The sequence below is a fragment of the Sus scrofa genome, chromosome 1 (genome assembly GCF_000003025.6).
Source record: "Sus scrofa isolate TJ Tabasco breed Duroc chromosome 1, Sscrofa11.1, whole genome shotgun sequence".
Lineage (NCBI taxonomy): Eukaryota > Metazoa > Chordata > Mammalia > Artiodactyla > Suidae > Sus > Sus scrofa.
In genome coordinates, this window is record NC_010443.5 from 160,161,026 (window position 1) to 160,175,754 (window position 14,729).

The window sequence follows — 14,729 nt, forward strand, 5'->3', positions numbered from 1 at the left end:
GAGAGAGATTCTACTCAGATGTAGACATAAAGGGAAGACGTTCTGTTGGTAACTGGAAATTGCAACTTGAAAACATTTCTGAACAAGAGTTACAGTTATAGAAATGGCAGAATTGTTCTGATTTTGTATTCCAGTGGAGAAATATTGAAAGAAGAACCGAAGAGTGAAAGTCGGAGGAATCACATATTATTATGTGGATTACTCTGTTCGTTGGAGAGAGGAGAGTCCAGAACAGAGACACCTCTCAATTCTATGTTGGATTCCAGGAAAGCTTTATTGGAGTAGCACCATTAGGCAAGGAATTGTACATAATCCCATATACACAAATGGAAGTATTCTGTATATATGGCCATCATCTCTCACGGGCATTGTCATTAAACATAAATGTGAGATTTCTTGGTGTAGACTTTAAGATAATAGAATTAAGCTTAAATTGCAGACCACAAAACTAATCATGTTTAGGTCTGAGATTTTGTGTGTTTCCAAATCTTACGGATGTTATTTATATGTATTTTGACAGTCCCTGGAACTCTGAACAGATTGTGCCTGATTGGAAGAGTCCATCATCACTTCCAATGTAAGTATTTAAGACTGCAATCACCCCAGCCTGCAGATGCTCCAGAAGAGACCCAGACTTTATTCAGGGTGATACCCTCAAGCTGGGAAGGAACTATATCAGGAGAAAATTCAACCAACACACACTTGGGATGTGACTGCTTTGTGTTAAACACTATTCTATGTGCTCACGGTAAAGATCCTTGCCCTGTGGAACTTACATTCTAATGGAATATGGTAAAAATAAATATGTATTGTGGAAAAATAAGAGTAGGATACAGGGGATTTGGATGCCAAGGTGAGGGTTTGGGAACAGTTTACAGTGTTTAGTAAGGATTATGGGTTAGCTTTTGTGTTAGCCTTCTTGGGGAGATATTGTGGGGGAGGTGAGCCTTCCAGAAAGAGGTCACAGTGTGTTAGAGAAACATGAGAGGCCATCGTGGCAGGACTGGGGTGAGAGAGGGACAGAGGAGCAGGAGGTTAGATCTAAAAGGTATTGAGGAATACTGTAACCAACAGTAAGGATTTTGAATTTTTGTTCAGTGATGCTGGGAAATACACAAGGAATCTGAGGGAAGGGATGACATGATCGGACATGTTTTAAAAGGATTATTCTTCAGTCTGTACGTGGGGGAGTGAGGGTAGAAGGTTCTGTCTGGGGTAGTAGCTATGGAGGTGGTATATAGTGGCTGAATTTAGGGAATATGTTGAAGGCAGAGTAATGAGATTTGCTGATGGATTGAGGTACAGTGTAAGAAAAAGACAAGAATAAAGGTTTTTTTGTGTGTGAATAACTGGAAGGAAGGAATGACCCTCTACTGAGGTTGGGAAGGTTGTGGGTGCAGTAGATTTGGAGTAGGGGGGATGATTGAGAGAGTTCAGTTATGAAAATTCTGCATGTTATACGTGTTTGCCCTTTTCTGACACTTGTGTTTGTGTGAACAGGTCAAAGATTTATTTTGATAGACATTAATTTCTATGTGGGAACATAGGAGTGCTTAGAAAAGGAAGAAGACTTTTGTGGTATTCTATGGTGGGGTATATTTGGCATACTTTATAAAGATGATGTTGTATTTCTTGGAGTAATGTGTTACCTCTCGGCCACACTCTAACTTTGCTTAATACACTTGATTCAATTAAAAATTAAATAAAGGAAATATGGTTTGGAGATCTATAAGCTTAGGAAAAGCTTGAGAAGCAGATTAAAATTGTACTTTCAAGAAACATTTAGGAGTTTTGGAGTTCCTTTTGTGGCTCGGTAGGTTAAGAACTTGACATATATTCGTGAGGTTGTGGGTTCAATCCCTGGTCTCACTCAGAGGTTTGAGGATCCAGTGTTGCCGCAGGTTGCAGGTAGGTTACAGATGCGGCTCAGATCCAGTGTTGCTATGGGCAGTGGTGTAGATACCTCTTATTCAACCCCTAGCCTGGGAACTTCTGTATGCCACAGGTGTGGCCACAAACAACCCAACGAGGACTTACTGTACAGCACAAGGAACTCTACTTAATATTCTGTAATAAACAAGATAGGAAAATAATCTGAAAAAGAATGGGTACATGTATATGTATAAGTGAATCACTTTGCTGTACATCTAAAACTAATGCAATATTTGTAAATCAACTATACTTCAATAAACAATTAAAATTAAAAATTCTAAAGATTTGTGAGACCAAATTGACCATTTTATTGGTCCCAGGAATGGTGAGGGAAATTGGAATAGCAGCCTTGCACAGGGGTATAAATGCTTTTATGTGATACTCATCTTTTCCCTTAAGGAAAACAGGAAGACCTCTGGCTTATATTTTAAGCCATTCAGATAAACAAAATGTGTCAAATATAAAAGAGTGTCAGTGGCATAGCCTGAACTGTAGGCGGTGGAGAGCCCAAGCTGCCTCCTCTTTCATAGTACTTCTCTCACAAGAACACTGAACAGTCAAATCTGGCTATAAAACAAATGACTAGAGCTTTCTAAGGGAGCAGCAAAAATAGTACCGTGTCTGGGGTTGGTATGAAATGCCCTTTTAGCAATGATGTATTCTCTTGAAACCTCATGCAGTTGGTATGGCAAAATGACCTGGGCCACCTCCTACTTGGAAGAAGTTGCTGACACCATTGACATGCTCAGCAGGTGGCAAAAGTGAGACATAAAGTGGGCTTTGGCTGGTTTAGGGGGAATTTCTCTGAATGCTCCTCTTATTTCTAGATAAGGGTAAGGAACCAGACCCATACACAATCCTGCTTTTATCACTAGACATAGTCATCGCATCCCAACCCTAATTCTACTCCCAAGTACTCCCTAATGGACAATTACTGTACCTTGAATATTAGAAGTTTTAGTACTGTAATAGAATGAAGGATTAACAATCTAATGCAGTAACATTTTGTATAAGAAAATTTAATTTTATTTAATTGCAGATTGCAGAATGCATAAATACATTAATTTGTCTTATTTCTAAGATGATGAATGAACCTTGGACTTAGAAATATCCTAGGCCCCCAATTAACTACATTAGAACGAAAATATATTCAATTTTAAAGCAAATATAATCTCTTACTAAGCTCATAGTGGCCAAATATGTTTCTTCTTAAACCTCCTTACCTGATTTTTTTCCTCTTTTCAGCATTTTAGAGGCAATAAAATACATAATTCTAATAGCCATATGACTATTGCTATAAGGATTTAAAGGGATACAGTTAAAAGACCTCCCACATGGCTTTGAAAGGGTAATATTAAATACATTTGTGTGCTACACAAGTAATTAGCCATAGGCAATTAAATATGGTTCACTTTGTGACTATAGCCATATTCCAGACTATTTGGAAAACTCAAAACTCCTTGTAAATAAAAGTAGGATTATTTTCAATTCAAAGACCAAAACTGAAAGAGGACCCCCATAGGTGGTCTGTCACCCACTAGCTTATACATGTGACTGTGTAAAAATAACTCTCTGAGGGCAAATATTGATGGCTTTCCTTAAGAACATAGAGGCTCAATATCTAATTAGCTTATGTCTCTCTGTTCCTGTAATTGCAAACCATGCTGGAATCAACTTTCTGAAAGTGTGAAATAGCTATTACTGTACACGGCTTGCTTCCACCACCACCTTCTATTTTTACATTTGGGATATTTCTTTTCTATGGACCTAGTTCAGACAAAAATTTTTGTAAGAATTATCTCATGTCTAAAATTACAACATTCTTCTTTATGGTGAAACTAACACTCTCAAGAAGAACATGAGGAAAAGGTTTAGGTTAAGGAGCTGAATGTTAGACGTCAAGAGCTCTTCTTTTTATCTTCAAAACAAACCCATGTCAATTCTCATTCTGGAATAGGCACCTCATAATTTATTTCTTTAGCCTGCTAATTGGTACAATATAATAGACATCTATTTATACTATCAACTCAAACTCATTAAAAGGATCCATGCAGGCAAGTTGAGTGGTTTATGGTAAGTATTGTTTTTAAATAGATTGCTGAATAGAAGTAACATAGTGGCATAAAGATAGTCTCGTATTTTCATAAAACTTCATTATAACGTGTTGAAAAATGAAAGAAAAGGAACCCAACCAGTTGATCTGATCTACTAAGAGCAGATACTTTTTTAGTAAATGCCAGTTGCACTGATTATAGCCATAGTGCTCTTTTCTCCTGCCATGTTCACTGTTGGTTGATAGTGTGTAAAAGTGAGTCCATGATTGTTATGTAGTCATCATTATAGAAACATTCAGATGCACAAGATTCTGTGACAACTGCACGACTCCCTCTCATTCTTTAGGTCTTAAATACTATGTTCTCAGACAGCTCTTTGTTGATACCACCTTATCAAAGAAGACCTCTCTCTGTCTAAACACCTTCTGTCTTAAAATTATTTTGTTTCATTCCTTCAGAACACTTAAGCACAATTTTTAATTATCTAATTTAAAAAATATTATTTGGCATTATTGTCTGTTTATCTCCTCCAGGGTGGAAGTTTCACAAGGGCCTTGCTTATCTTCTCTATGGATACCTAGCTCAGGGCTGGGCTCTAAAAGACATTCCATAAATATTCAGTAAATACATGGATCAATAAGGAAAGAAGATATAGCACTAAGGTCACTCAATATGGTCAATAAATGATGGTGCAATGGAGGAATACAAAGAATTTTATGTTCTCTAATAACGTTTTTACTCTTTTTTAGTTATAGAAATCAGGCATATATAATCAGATGTAGTTGTACAAGCATCCTGTAAACTAGGGATACAAGAAATATAACTTTATTATTCCCTGCCTGATGTCTATTTTGAGAACTGATTCAGCTGGTAGAAATAATTAAATCAATGTGGCGTCACTCCCATTAAGTTAGATTTAATTTCAGGTAACTTACATATTGACAAAATATACAGTGGTTACATCAGTCTACTGGTCATCATTGAGCCACAGTGGCCCCAAGTGAGATGCCTGTCACTCACTAGTTGATCTATCCTGGTCAAATAAAACACTCTTGTTTCTGTCCTGAAAGTTTCCTACAAGTGTTGTCTTCTTCCATATAATTAAGCCTTGCTTATCAGCCCCATGTCCCTGTTCTGGCTCACAGGAATATGGAAAGATATAGTGGAAGCCAAGTCATTTTTGATGGGTTTGAAACAATAATCATTTATTTGTTCCCAATTCTGTGGGTCAGCAATTTGGGCAAAGCTCAGCTGGGATGGTTCCATCCCTGCTCTGTGTGGTGTTGGCTGGACTCATTTAGGCATTCTGCAGGTAGGCTGGGGCTGGCCTTTTTTTTTTTTTTTTTTTTTTTTTTTGCTTTTATTAGGGCCACACCCTCAGCATATGGAAGTTCCCAGGCTAGGGGTCGAATTGGAGCTACAGCTGTCAGCCACAGCCACAGCAATGCAGGATCCAAGCTGCACCTGTGACCTACACCACAGGCAATGCTGGATCCTGACCCACTGACCGAGGCTAGGGATTGAACCCACATCCTCATGAACACTAGTTGGATTCATTTTCGCTGCACCTCAATGGAAACTCCATGGATTATCTTGTTCTTAATGGTTTGAGACATGTTTGGGGCTGTCAGCCAAGGTACTTTAGTCCTCTTCCATGTGTTTTCTCCAATGGCAGCTGAATCTCCAAAAATGTGAGACCTAACACATAAGCACTTATCCACCTTCTGTTTGCATCACATATGCTAATGTAACATTGGCCAAAAAAAGCCATGTATCCAATTCTAGAATCATTGAGAGGGAGGATTACACAAGGAGAAGTGAGTTATTAAGGGAACAAGCAAGATGATATTGGCAGACAACAAAAGTCTAGGAGCTTCACCCTTTACAAATGCTGTTTTGTCCTCAAATATGATTAGGATAAATCAGCTCAGAGATCACATAATTAGAAGGAGAGGCACAAGAAGTCTCAGTTTTGTGTCAATGCTTTCAGATTTGAGGCAGTGCTCCCTGATAACTGATTGTTAGAAGCATCACTATGAGATCCAAGGCAGAAAAAAAGGCTTGTTAAGTAAATCCTTGCTGTAAAAAAAAAAAGTGATGCCATGAAATGTTGGAAACAACCACTCACATTCATTCTGAGGAATAAAGAAGAATACATGAGGAATTAAAGAAGCATTTGTGGCTACTTAGAAGATCATTAGCTTAGCAAATCTTTCTTATGTAATTGGTATTTGAGGCAGCTTAGTGGAAAGAGATGCTATTTTGCTTTTATTAAGCATCAAATATTTAATGCATTCATATAACACATTTTGAGAAAAATCACCCTTATCCAATAGGCAATCTTGACTGTGCCACACTATTGAACTTTATTGCTCATTTTGCAATCCTGAGAGTTCATAGTTTTAGTGAAATAGGAAATATTTTTATTAGCATAGCAATTTTTATTGACACATTTATAGTATTCTAAAATGATTAACAATAATTAATGCAATATTCATTTCTTATTTTAAAATAAAGATGGTTATTATCACTATGCAATGTAAGATAAAATGGGTTACTTTATTGAGAATCAAATCATGAAGTAGAACACATAGTTTGTACCAAGTTACTTCCCTAATATGTTTCCTGTTGCTCTTGATATTCAGTAGTATCCTCTAGTAGTGCAAATGTCGCACAAATCCTGGGTATTTCCTGCATGTTACTGGAAGTCTATGGAGGAGACTAGTTTTGTGAAAAAGTGAGACAAAACCTCCAGAGGCGAAAGTGCTTGCTGAGTGCATTTTTTGACCACTGACGAAACTAGGTTAAGTGACAAGATAACAATATCTAATCTAGTTTAACCATCCAAGATCATGTCAACCATATCTTAGTACAAGAAAGAGAACAACTAACGTTTAACCTGATTTGCTATATGCCAAGAACTTCTGTGATTATTTCATATGTATTATTTCCTTTAGATATTGGAAAACTCCGTTGTCTGACAACTGATGTGTGATATTGTTGATTAAGTGATAAAAAATGTTCTTAGACTTTTTCTGCCATCTTGTATGTGGAACAGATAGCAAAAAAAAATAAAATAAAAAGAAGGAAAGGAAAAGATTTTTATATTGCTTTGCTCCTAAAGTCCTCCATTACTAATCGCTTATTAATATGATTCTAGATTTCCTTAAAGTGTGTCTGTCTGCTACATCACTATGTTTACATGGTCATAGGATGAAATAAAGAGGTCATAGAATAAAATGAACACTTAACCCTTTAATTTTGCTTCTTTATGGTCATCATCAAAATTACATGTAAAACCTGCAGTTTCATAACAGATTTCCTTTTGAACACTATATGCTACATCTTTCGCAAATGGACAATATGGGGCTATTGTGATAGTTCTGCTATGGATATTCTAGTGTACAATTTTGGAAAAGTACATATTTTGATTGGATATAACCTGGATCAGAGAATGTAGAAATAATCGGCTTTGGCAGATACAAACAGTTTTCCAAAGTGATTGAATTGACTTTTTTCCCACCACTATGTATGAGAATTCTGGTTGCTTAACATCCAGCACTTACAAATGTTTGTTTTTGTTTGTGTAATGGCATTGCATTATGGTTTTAATTTTCCTTTCTCTCATGGCCAGTGGGATAATCACCTTTTCATACATTTATTGGCTATTTGCCACACTGAGTTGGCATTTTTTAAAGAGCACCTTTATTTGTGTAAAGGGAAGATACTTGGAAGAGAGATAGTCTTTCCTGATAGCTCCAGACAGACTCCTGGTCAGTAGGATTAGGCACTATGATTGGCCAGCTCACTGCTCTGTATTATTCCATTTATGTGGTATTTATAATAGTCATCTAGTTTTGTTTCTTTAGAGTAAGATTGTACCATTTGTATTTTATACTACTTTTTTTCATACAACAGTATAGATCTATTCGCTCCAATTTAGCAATTAAGTTGTACTCAGTATTTCATTTCCTAGGACTTATCCAACCAGTCCCTTCTGTATGGACATTAAAGCTATTTCTATTATTTTTTTTTTACTATCATTAAGAATCCTTCAATTAATATCATTATGAATTTGGATATTTCCTTTTTTTTTTTTTTTTTTTGGTCTTTTTGCCATTTCTTGGGCTGCTCCCGCGGCATATGGAAGTTCCCAGGCTAAGGGTCTAATCGGAGCTGAAGCCGCTGGCCTACACCAGGGCCACAGCAACGCTGGATCTGAGCTGCGTCTGCAACCTACACCACTGCTCATGGCACCGCCGGATCGTTAACCCACTGAGCAAGGGCAGGGATCGAACCCTCAACCTCATGGTTCCTAGTTGGATTTGTTAACCACTGCACCACAACGGGAACTCCCAAGGATATTTCCTATGGGTAAATACTTAGAAGTGGGATCTCTGGGTCAAAGGTAATGTACATTTAAAATTTTTAAATAAACACTGACCAGATGTCCTCCAAAAAGATGACACAAATGTAACCAAAAAAAAAAAAAAACAAAAAAAAAACAAAAAAACTTTTTCCCAGAGAATATTGGTTAATATGGGTGATTTTATTTTTGCCACTTTGCTGAGTGACAAAAAATATATACATTCTCCTTAATTTACATAATTTACATCTTTCCTATTTTCTTCTATAAACTGCATGTTTGTGTAATTTGGCCAGGGTTACACAATTCACTAGTTTCAGGGGCCAAGTAGATGAAGTAAATAAAGGAATTGGGCAGGTGTAAAACAAGTGAGTGAAGGAGTAATTGAGGTGAGCCAAAGATGGCATGCCAGGCCTGAAAACACTCACAGTAAAAATTCCAATAAAAGCTATTAGGTTATTTACTTTTTTCTTAATGCTGTACTCATTTTCACATAAGATTATTACATGTCTTTTGCCTCATCTATTGCAGATATTTTCATTTTATCTGTCACTTTCCTCATTTTTTTTTTTTTTTTTTTTGTCTTTTGTCTTTTTACGGCCACACCCGTGGCTTATGGATGTTTCCAGACTAGGGGTCGAATCGGAGCTATAGCCGGCCTATGCCACAGCCACAGCACCAGGTCTGAGCCTCGACTGTGACCCCACACCACAGCTCATGGCAATGCCGGATCCTTAACCCACTGAGTGAGGCCAGGGATCGATCCCCTAACCTCATGGTTCCTAGTCAGATTCATTTCCGCTCCACCACGACAGGAACTCCCTGTCACTTGTTTCACTATTTGTCTTAAGTTTTTAGTCTTTCAAAAGAGTCAATTTTGTTATATTATGAATAAGATGTTTAAAAGCTTTTTTTTTTTAACAGAAACATAAGATATGAATTCCAGACCAGACTATTAATTTTTTTTTTTTTTTGCTTTTTAAAAATTGGGGTATAGTTAATTTATAATATTACATAATTTCAGGTATATAATAGTGAATAACAATTTTTAGAAGTTGTATATTGACTGTATTCCCTGTGCTGTGCAATGTATATATAGTAGTTTAAACATCTTAATCCCTTACCCTTAATTTTGGTTTCAGAATTATAAGTCTTCAATTTTAATTTGACTTATATTGTTCTTTTTAGGGTAAAGGTATTTAGTCTTTTTGGTTAGTAATTAAAGGTCAACTATCAAGAGTTTGATCACTTTTTCATTTAGGATATTAAAAAACTTTAAAAAACAAATAATTTTAAAAAGTAGAAAGTGGCTAAAGCCATGTTAGAGGAAACTTCATAGCCTTAAATATTCTAAACAAGCCAGGATGAAGTCCTATGTTTTACTAATATCCATAAATACAAAAGATATCATTTCAGTTAATTCCCATTAATTTTGGCTCTAATAATTTGGAACTAATTGTGATGATGGTAGAATATGAACGGAAACTTTGCTATACTTTACAAATCCTTTATAAGCTGTGAGTTTAAATTATATAAACAAATTAATAGAAAGTATATGTATGTAAAAATCTTGTTAGAAAACTTGTTTTAAGCACTCTGACAATTTGACTGTCCTTGTTACACATGAATAATTTGTGTGATAATTACTGATAACTTGTACGAATTGGCAAAATCAGTTAGCACTTGGTTGATGTAGTTTGTTTGTGTTTGTTTTTGCTTTTTTAGGGTAGCAGCTGTGACATATGGAGGTTCCCAGGCTAGGAGTTAAATTGGAGCTACAGCCTTCGCCTACACCATAGCCACAGCAATGCCAGATCCGAGCCATGTCTGCAACCTGCTCATGACAGCACTGGATCCTTAAGCCACTGAGCAAGGCCAGGGATCAAACCTGCATCCTAATGGATACTAGTCAGGCTTGTTACCGCTGAGCCACAACAGGAACTTCTGGTTGATGTAGTTTGAATGTGTGTATGTATATACACATATTTACAAAAGTAATAAATGAATGCTGTAAAAATTAGAGCAATTTATTTTTATATGATAGTCAAATATTTCTTTTCCTTATTCAGTTCCTCAGAAAGAAATTACTGTTACCACATGGCCATGTCGATGATTTAGGTACAGATTTTAAACAATATGTGAAAATGATTATATGATTCACTGTTTTTGTTTAATGTGTTTTTGATCTTTCTACATTTGTGCATGTATGTTCTCTACATTTCTTTTTTCTAATTATAGTTGATTTTCAGAGTTGTGTCAGAGTCTGCTGTACAGTAATGTGACCCAGTATACATATCTATGCACTCTTTTTCTCATATTATCTTCCATCATGTTCTATCACAAGAGATTGGATATAGTTCCCTGAACTATACAGTAGGACCTCATTGCTTATTCATTCTAAGTGTAATAGTTTGCATCTACTAACCTCAAATTCCCATTCCACCCCCCGCCATCCTCGTCCTCCTTGGCAGCCACAAGTCTGTTCTCCATGTCTGTGAGTGTATTTCTGGTCTGTAGATAGGTTCATTTGTGCCACGTTTTAGATTCCACATGTAAGTGATATAATGGTATTTGTCTTTTTCTTTTTAACCTCGCAGTATCAGAATCTATAGTTGCATGCATGTTGGCTGAAAATGGCATTATTTTGTTCTTTTTATGTCTGAGTAGTAGTATTCCATTGTGTATATGTACCACATCTTAATGTACCGTCATCTGTCAATTGACGTTTAGGCTGTTTCCATGTCTTGGCTATTGTGAATATTGCTGCTATGAACATATGGGTGCATGCATCTTTTTGAATTATAGTTTTCTCTGGATATGTGCCCAGGAGTGGGGTTTTAATGACATTGTAGTGTTTCATGTATATTCTTAATAATATATTTACTGGTAAACCTTTAGAGTGTTTTTAAAGTTTTACTTTTAAGAAAAAGAGATTTCCTGAAAATATAGTTGCTTAACGAGGGTATGTGCCTTTTACATTTGGATTGATAATACTGAATTTTCTCCAAAAAACGCACGCTCTCTCTCTATCTCTCTCTGTATATATATATATGCTCACCCTCTCCAAATGTTCATGCCTTGATTTTATATAAAGTATTCAACATAATTATTGGCAATATTAAAATTTTTGCAGTAGGTTGAGTGAAAAATTGTATTTCATTTTACTTTTGTCTGATTGCTAGTGAGGTGAGCATGTTTTCCTATTTTTATCATTTATCCAAAGCTTTAACTTGGATTTCCCTTTCCCCAGTAAAATAATGTTAGGTTAACTTTTTATAAATGTAGATAGACGTCTACATTTGTACTAAGAATTTTTATTTATCATAAACTCAAAATACAGTATACATGACATAGATGGTGACTCTTGCCTCTCCTCCTGTTTGTACTTACAGACTACCTCCTAGCTGCTACATAAGCACATTAACTTTTAGATTATTGATATATATTTTTGACAGAAATTCATTTCATGGTCACTACCCTGCATTCTAGTTCTTCCAAACTCATTCTCTTTCAACAGTCTCCCTTGCTATTCAGGGACAAACAAATATATTTCATCAACTGTATTTTTGAAAAAGTAAAATCTATTCTTATTTTGCTTTCCAAGCCTGATACCAAATGTTTTAATAAAAATCTTTCATAAAATGTGTCATGAAATCACGCATCTCAGAATTCTATGTTTAGATACATCATGTGGATATTTCATTCATTGTAAAAGAGATGCTACTAAATTATTAAAGAGTGGATAAACCTAAGACTTTTTGAAGAAAGAATTGTCATATGAGGACATGGATGTGAAAAAAGAAGATATAAGCAGAGATCATGGAGGAGAAAATTAGGAAACCTGGGCTTTGGTTCTATTATAGCACTGACTAGTGATGTGTTGGTGTACTTTGATTCGTGATATATTGGGGGTTGTATTAAGTAATCTGCATGGTTCCTTTTATCTTTAACCCTTTGTGCTACACTGTACACTTTTATGCCACTGCTTTTGTGTGCTCATGTTTGGAATTAAAATATTCTTTTGAAGTCAGTGAAAGGATAGTCAACTATCCCCATGAAAGACATGTGGACAGTGGTCTAGAGGGAAATTGGAGGTGTGCAAGCCCCATCCCTACCAACCATGCAGTATTTTTTGACTCTTTATGGAAAACATCATTTTTACAGAGAATTGGAAACTGCATCAAATACTTCAACAGGCAGTCAAATTTATATAAAATTTAAAGCTCATTTCAGCAGAGAAATTTGTCACTCAAAATGACTGACATCCTAACAACTCCAAACCTACATCTTCATTTGTCATTTGCAGGCCAACCATTCCTTGTCATTTTTAAGTTGATTTGATATAAACTTTTAAACTTCAACAAATGGAAAAATATAAATATGAAAAAAGTGTTCTCTTTTGAAATTGGAAATTCAGATTTTAAAATGTGTCTTAAACACTTTAAAAGAAAGAAACATCCCATTGGTGTTTCATTATTTATAATCTTGAGGTTCCTAACTATTCTTGCTGAGGTAAACTTGCATGCTATTTTCAGGTTTCTCCAGCATACATAAAAATCAAAATCCTGAGTGGAATTATCAGAACTGTAGATTATATTAGGCATTAAGTCACAAAAGACTCAATCTTTAAGAATTAGAAAAATATCTACTTGTACGTATAGGTTTACTTCATTGAAATTGTTGTTTTCGTGATTAAGGCTAATCTAACAGAGAGTTAACAGATGAGATTGGGTGCATTCAAGGTAGTATGACCATAAACCAACAGAGTTCACAAAGAGTGCCTCTAAGTGTGCAATAGAAGGTGATCACAGCAGGCTACATACTATTTTTTTTTTAAAAAGCCCTACTTTGGTTAAATGTATATATTTTACACATTTTATATATTACCCAGAAAAATGGCATTTCATGTATATAGTCAACATTTGTATATCAAAACAGGAACCCTAAAATCTGATTATATTTAAGAGGCTATGTCATAGGGGTCTTTTGAAGAAAGTAACCTGTGGGAAAAGCAGAATTGAAGCTATACAATGAGCTCACTGAAAATGACAAGTGGGAGGAGGCTATTATGAATTAAGATACGTCAATATATAAGATCTTTGAAAAAAAAAGATCTTTTCAGTAGATGCAGAAAAAGCTTGTGATAAAATTCAACACTCATTTATGATAAAAGCTCTTCAGAAAGTGAGGATAGAGGGAACATACCTCAACATAATGAAGGCCATATATGACAAACCCATAACTAACAACATATGCAATGGTGAAAAGCTGAAAGCATTTCCTCTAAGGTCAAGAACAAGACAAGGATATCCACTCTTGCCAGTTTTATTCGACATAGTTCTGGAAGTCCTAGCCATAGCAATCAGAGAGAAAAAAAAAAAAAAAAAAGAAAGGAATCCAAATTGGGAAACAAATGTTAGAATTGTCAGTTTTCTATGCACAGAAAAATTCTAAAGACACTACCAGAAAACGATAGAGCTCATCAGTGAATTTGTTAAAGTTGCAGGGTGTAAATTTCATATACAGAAATCTGTTGCATTTCTATACACTAACAAAGATCAGAAAGATAAGGAAACAGTCTCATTTATAGTCATATCAAAAAGAATAAAACATCTGGTAATAAACCTACCTAAGGAGGCATAAGACCTGTACTCTGAAAACTGTGTGATACTGATGAAAGAAATTAGAGATGACACAGACAGAAAGGTATACTGTGTTCTTGGAAGAATCATTATTGTCAAAATAACTATACTACCCAAAACAATCTACAGATCCAACACAACCCTTATCAAATTACCAATGGCATTTTTCACAAAACTGGAACAAATATTTAAAAAATTTTTATGGAAATGCAAAAGTGCCTGAATAGCCAAAGCTATCTTGAGGAAGAGATGTGGAGCTGGAGGAATCAAGCTCCCTACTTCAGACTACACTACAAATCTACAGTCATCAGTATGAGGCTGGTGCAAAAACAGATGTATAGATCAATGGAAAGAGACAGAAAACCCAGAAATAAACCTGCTCATTTATGGTCAATTAATCTATGACAAAGGAGGCAAGTCTATACAATTGAGAAAAGACAGTCTCTTTTACATGGTGTTGGAAAAACTGGACAGCTACATGTAAAACAAATTAGAATATTCTCTAACACCAAACACAAAAATAAGCTCAAAATGGATTAAAGACTGAATATAAGATCATCTATGTTAAAATTCCTAGAGGAAAACACAGGCAGAACACTATGATATAAATCGAAGCAATATCTTTTTATCTGTCTCCTAGAGTAATGGAAATAAAAGCAAAAATAAACAAATGGGACCTAATTAAACTTAAAAGCTTTTGCACAGCAAAGGAAATCATAAACATAATGAAAAAAC

At 35.4% G+C, this 14,729-nt stretch overlaps 1 long non-coding RNA gene across 16 annotated transcripts in view; it reads left to right on the forward strand.

The window, feature by feature from the left end:
• Window positions 1-14,729, forward strand: part of LOC102165284 — a 329,937-nt gene that overhangs the window by 7,880 nt on the left and 307,328 nt on the right. For all 16 annotated transcript variants that reach the window (XR_301130.3, XR_002346112.1, XR_002346115.1 and 13 more), the window contains exon 2: window positions 521-577. This is a non-coding gene — a long non-coding RNA (uncharacterized LOC102165284). The remainder of the gene's footprint in view (window positions 1-520; window positions 578-14,729) is intronic.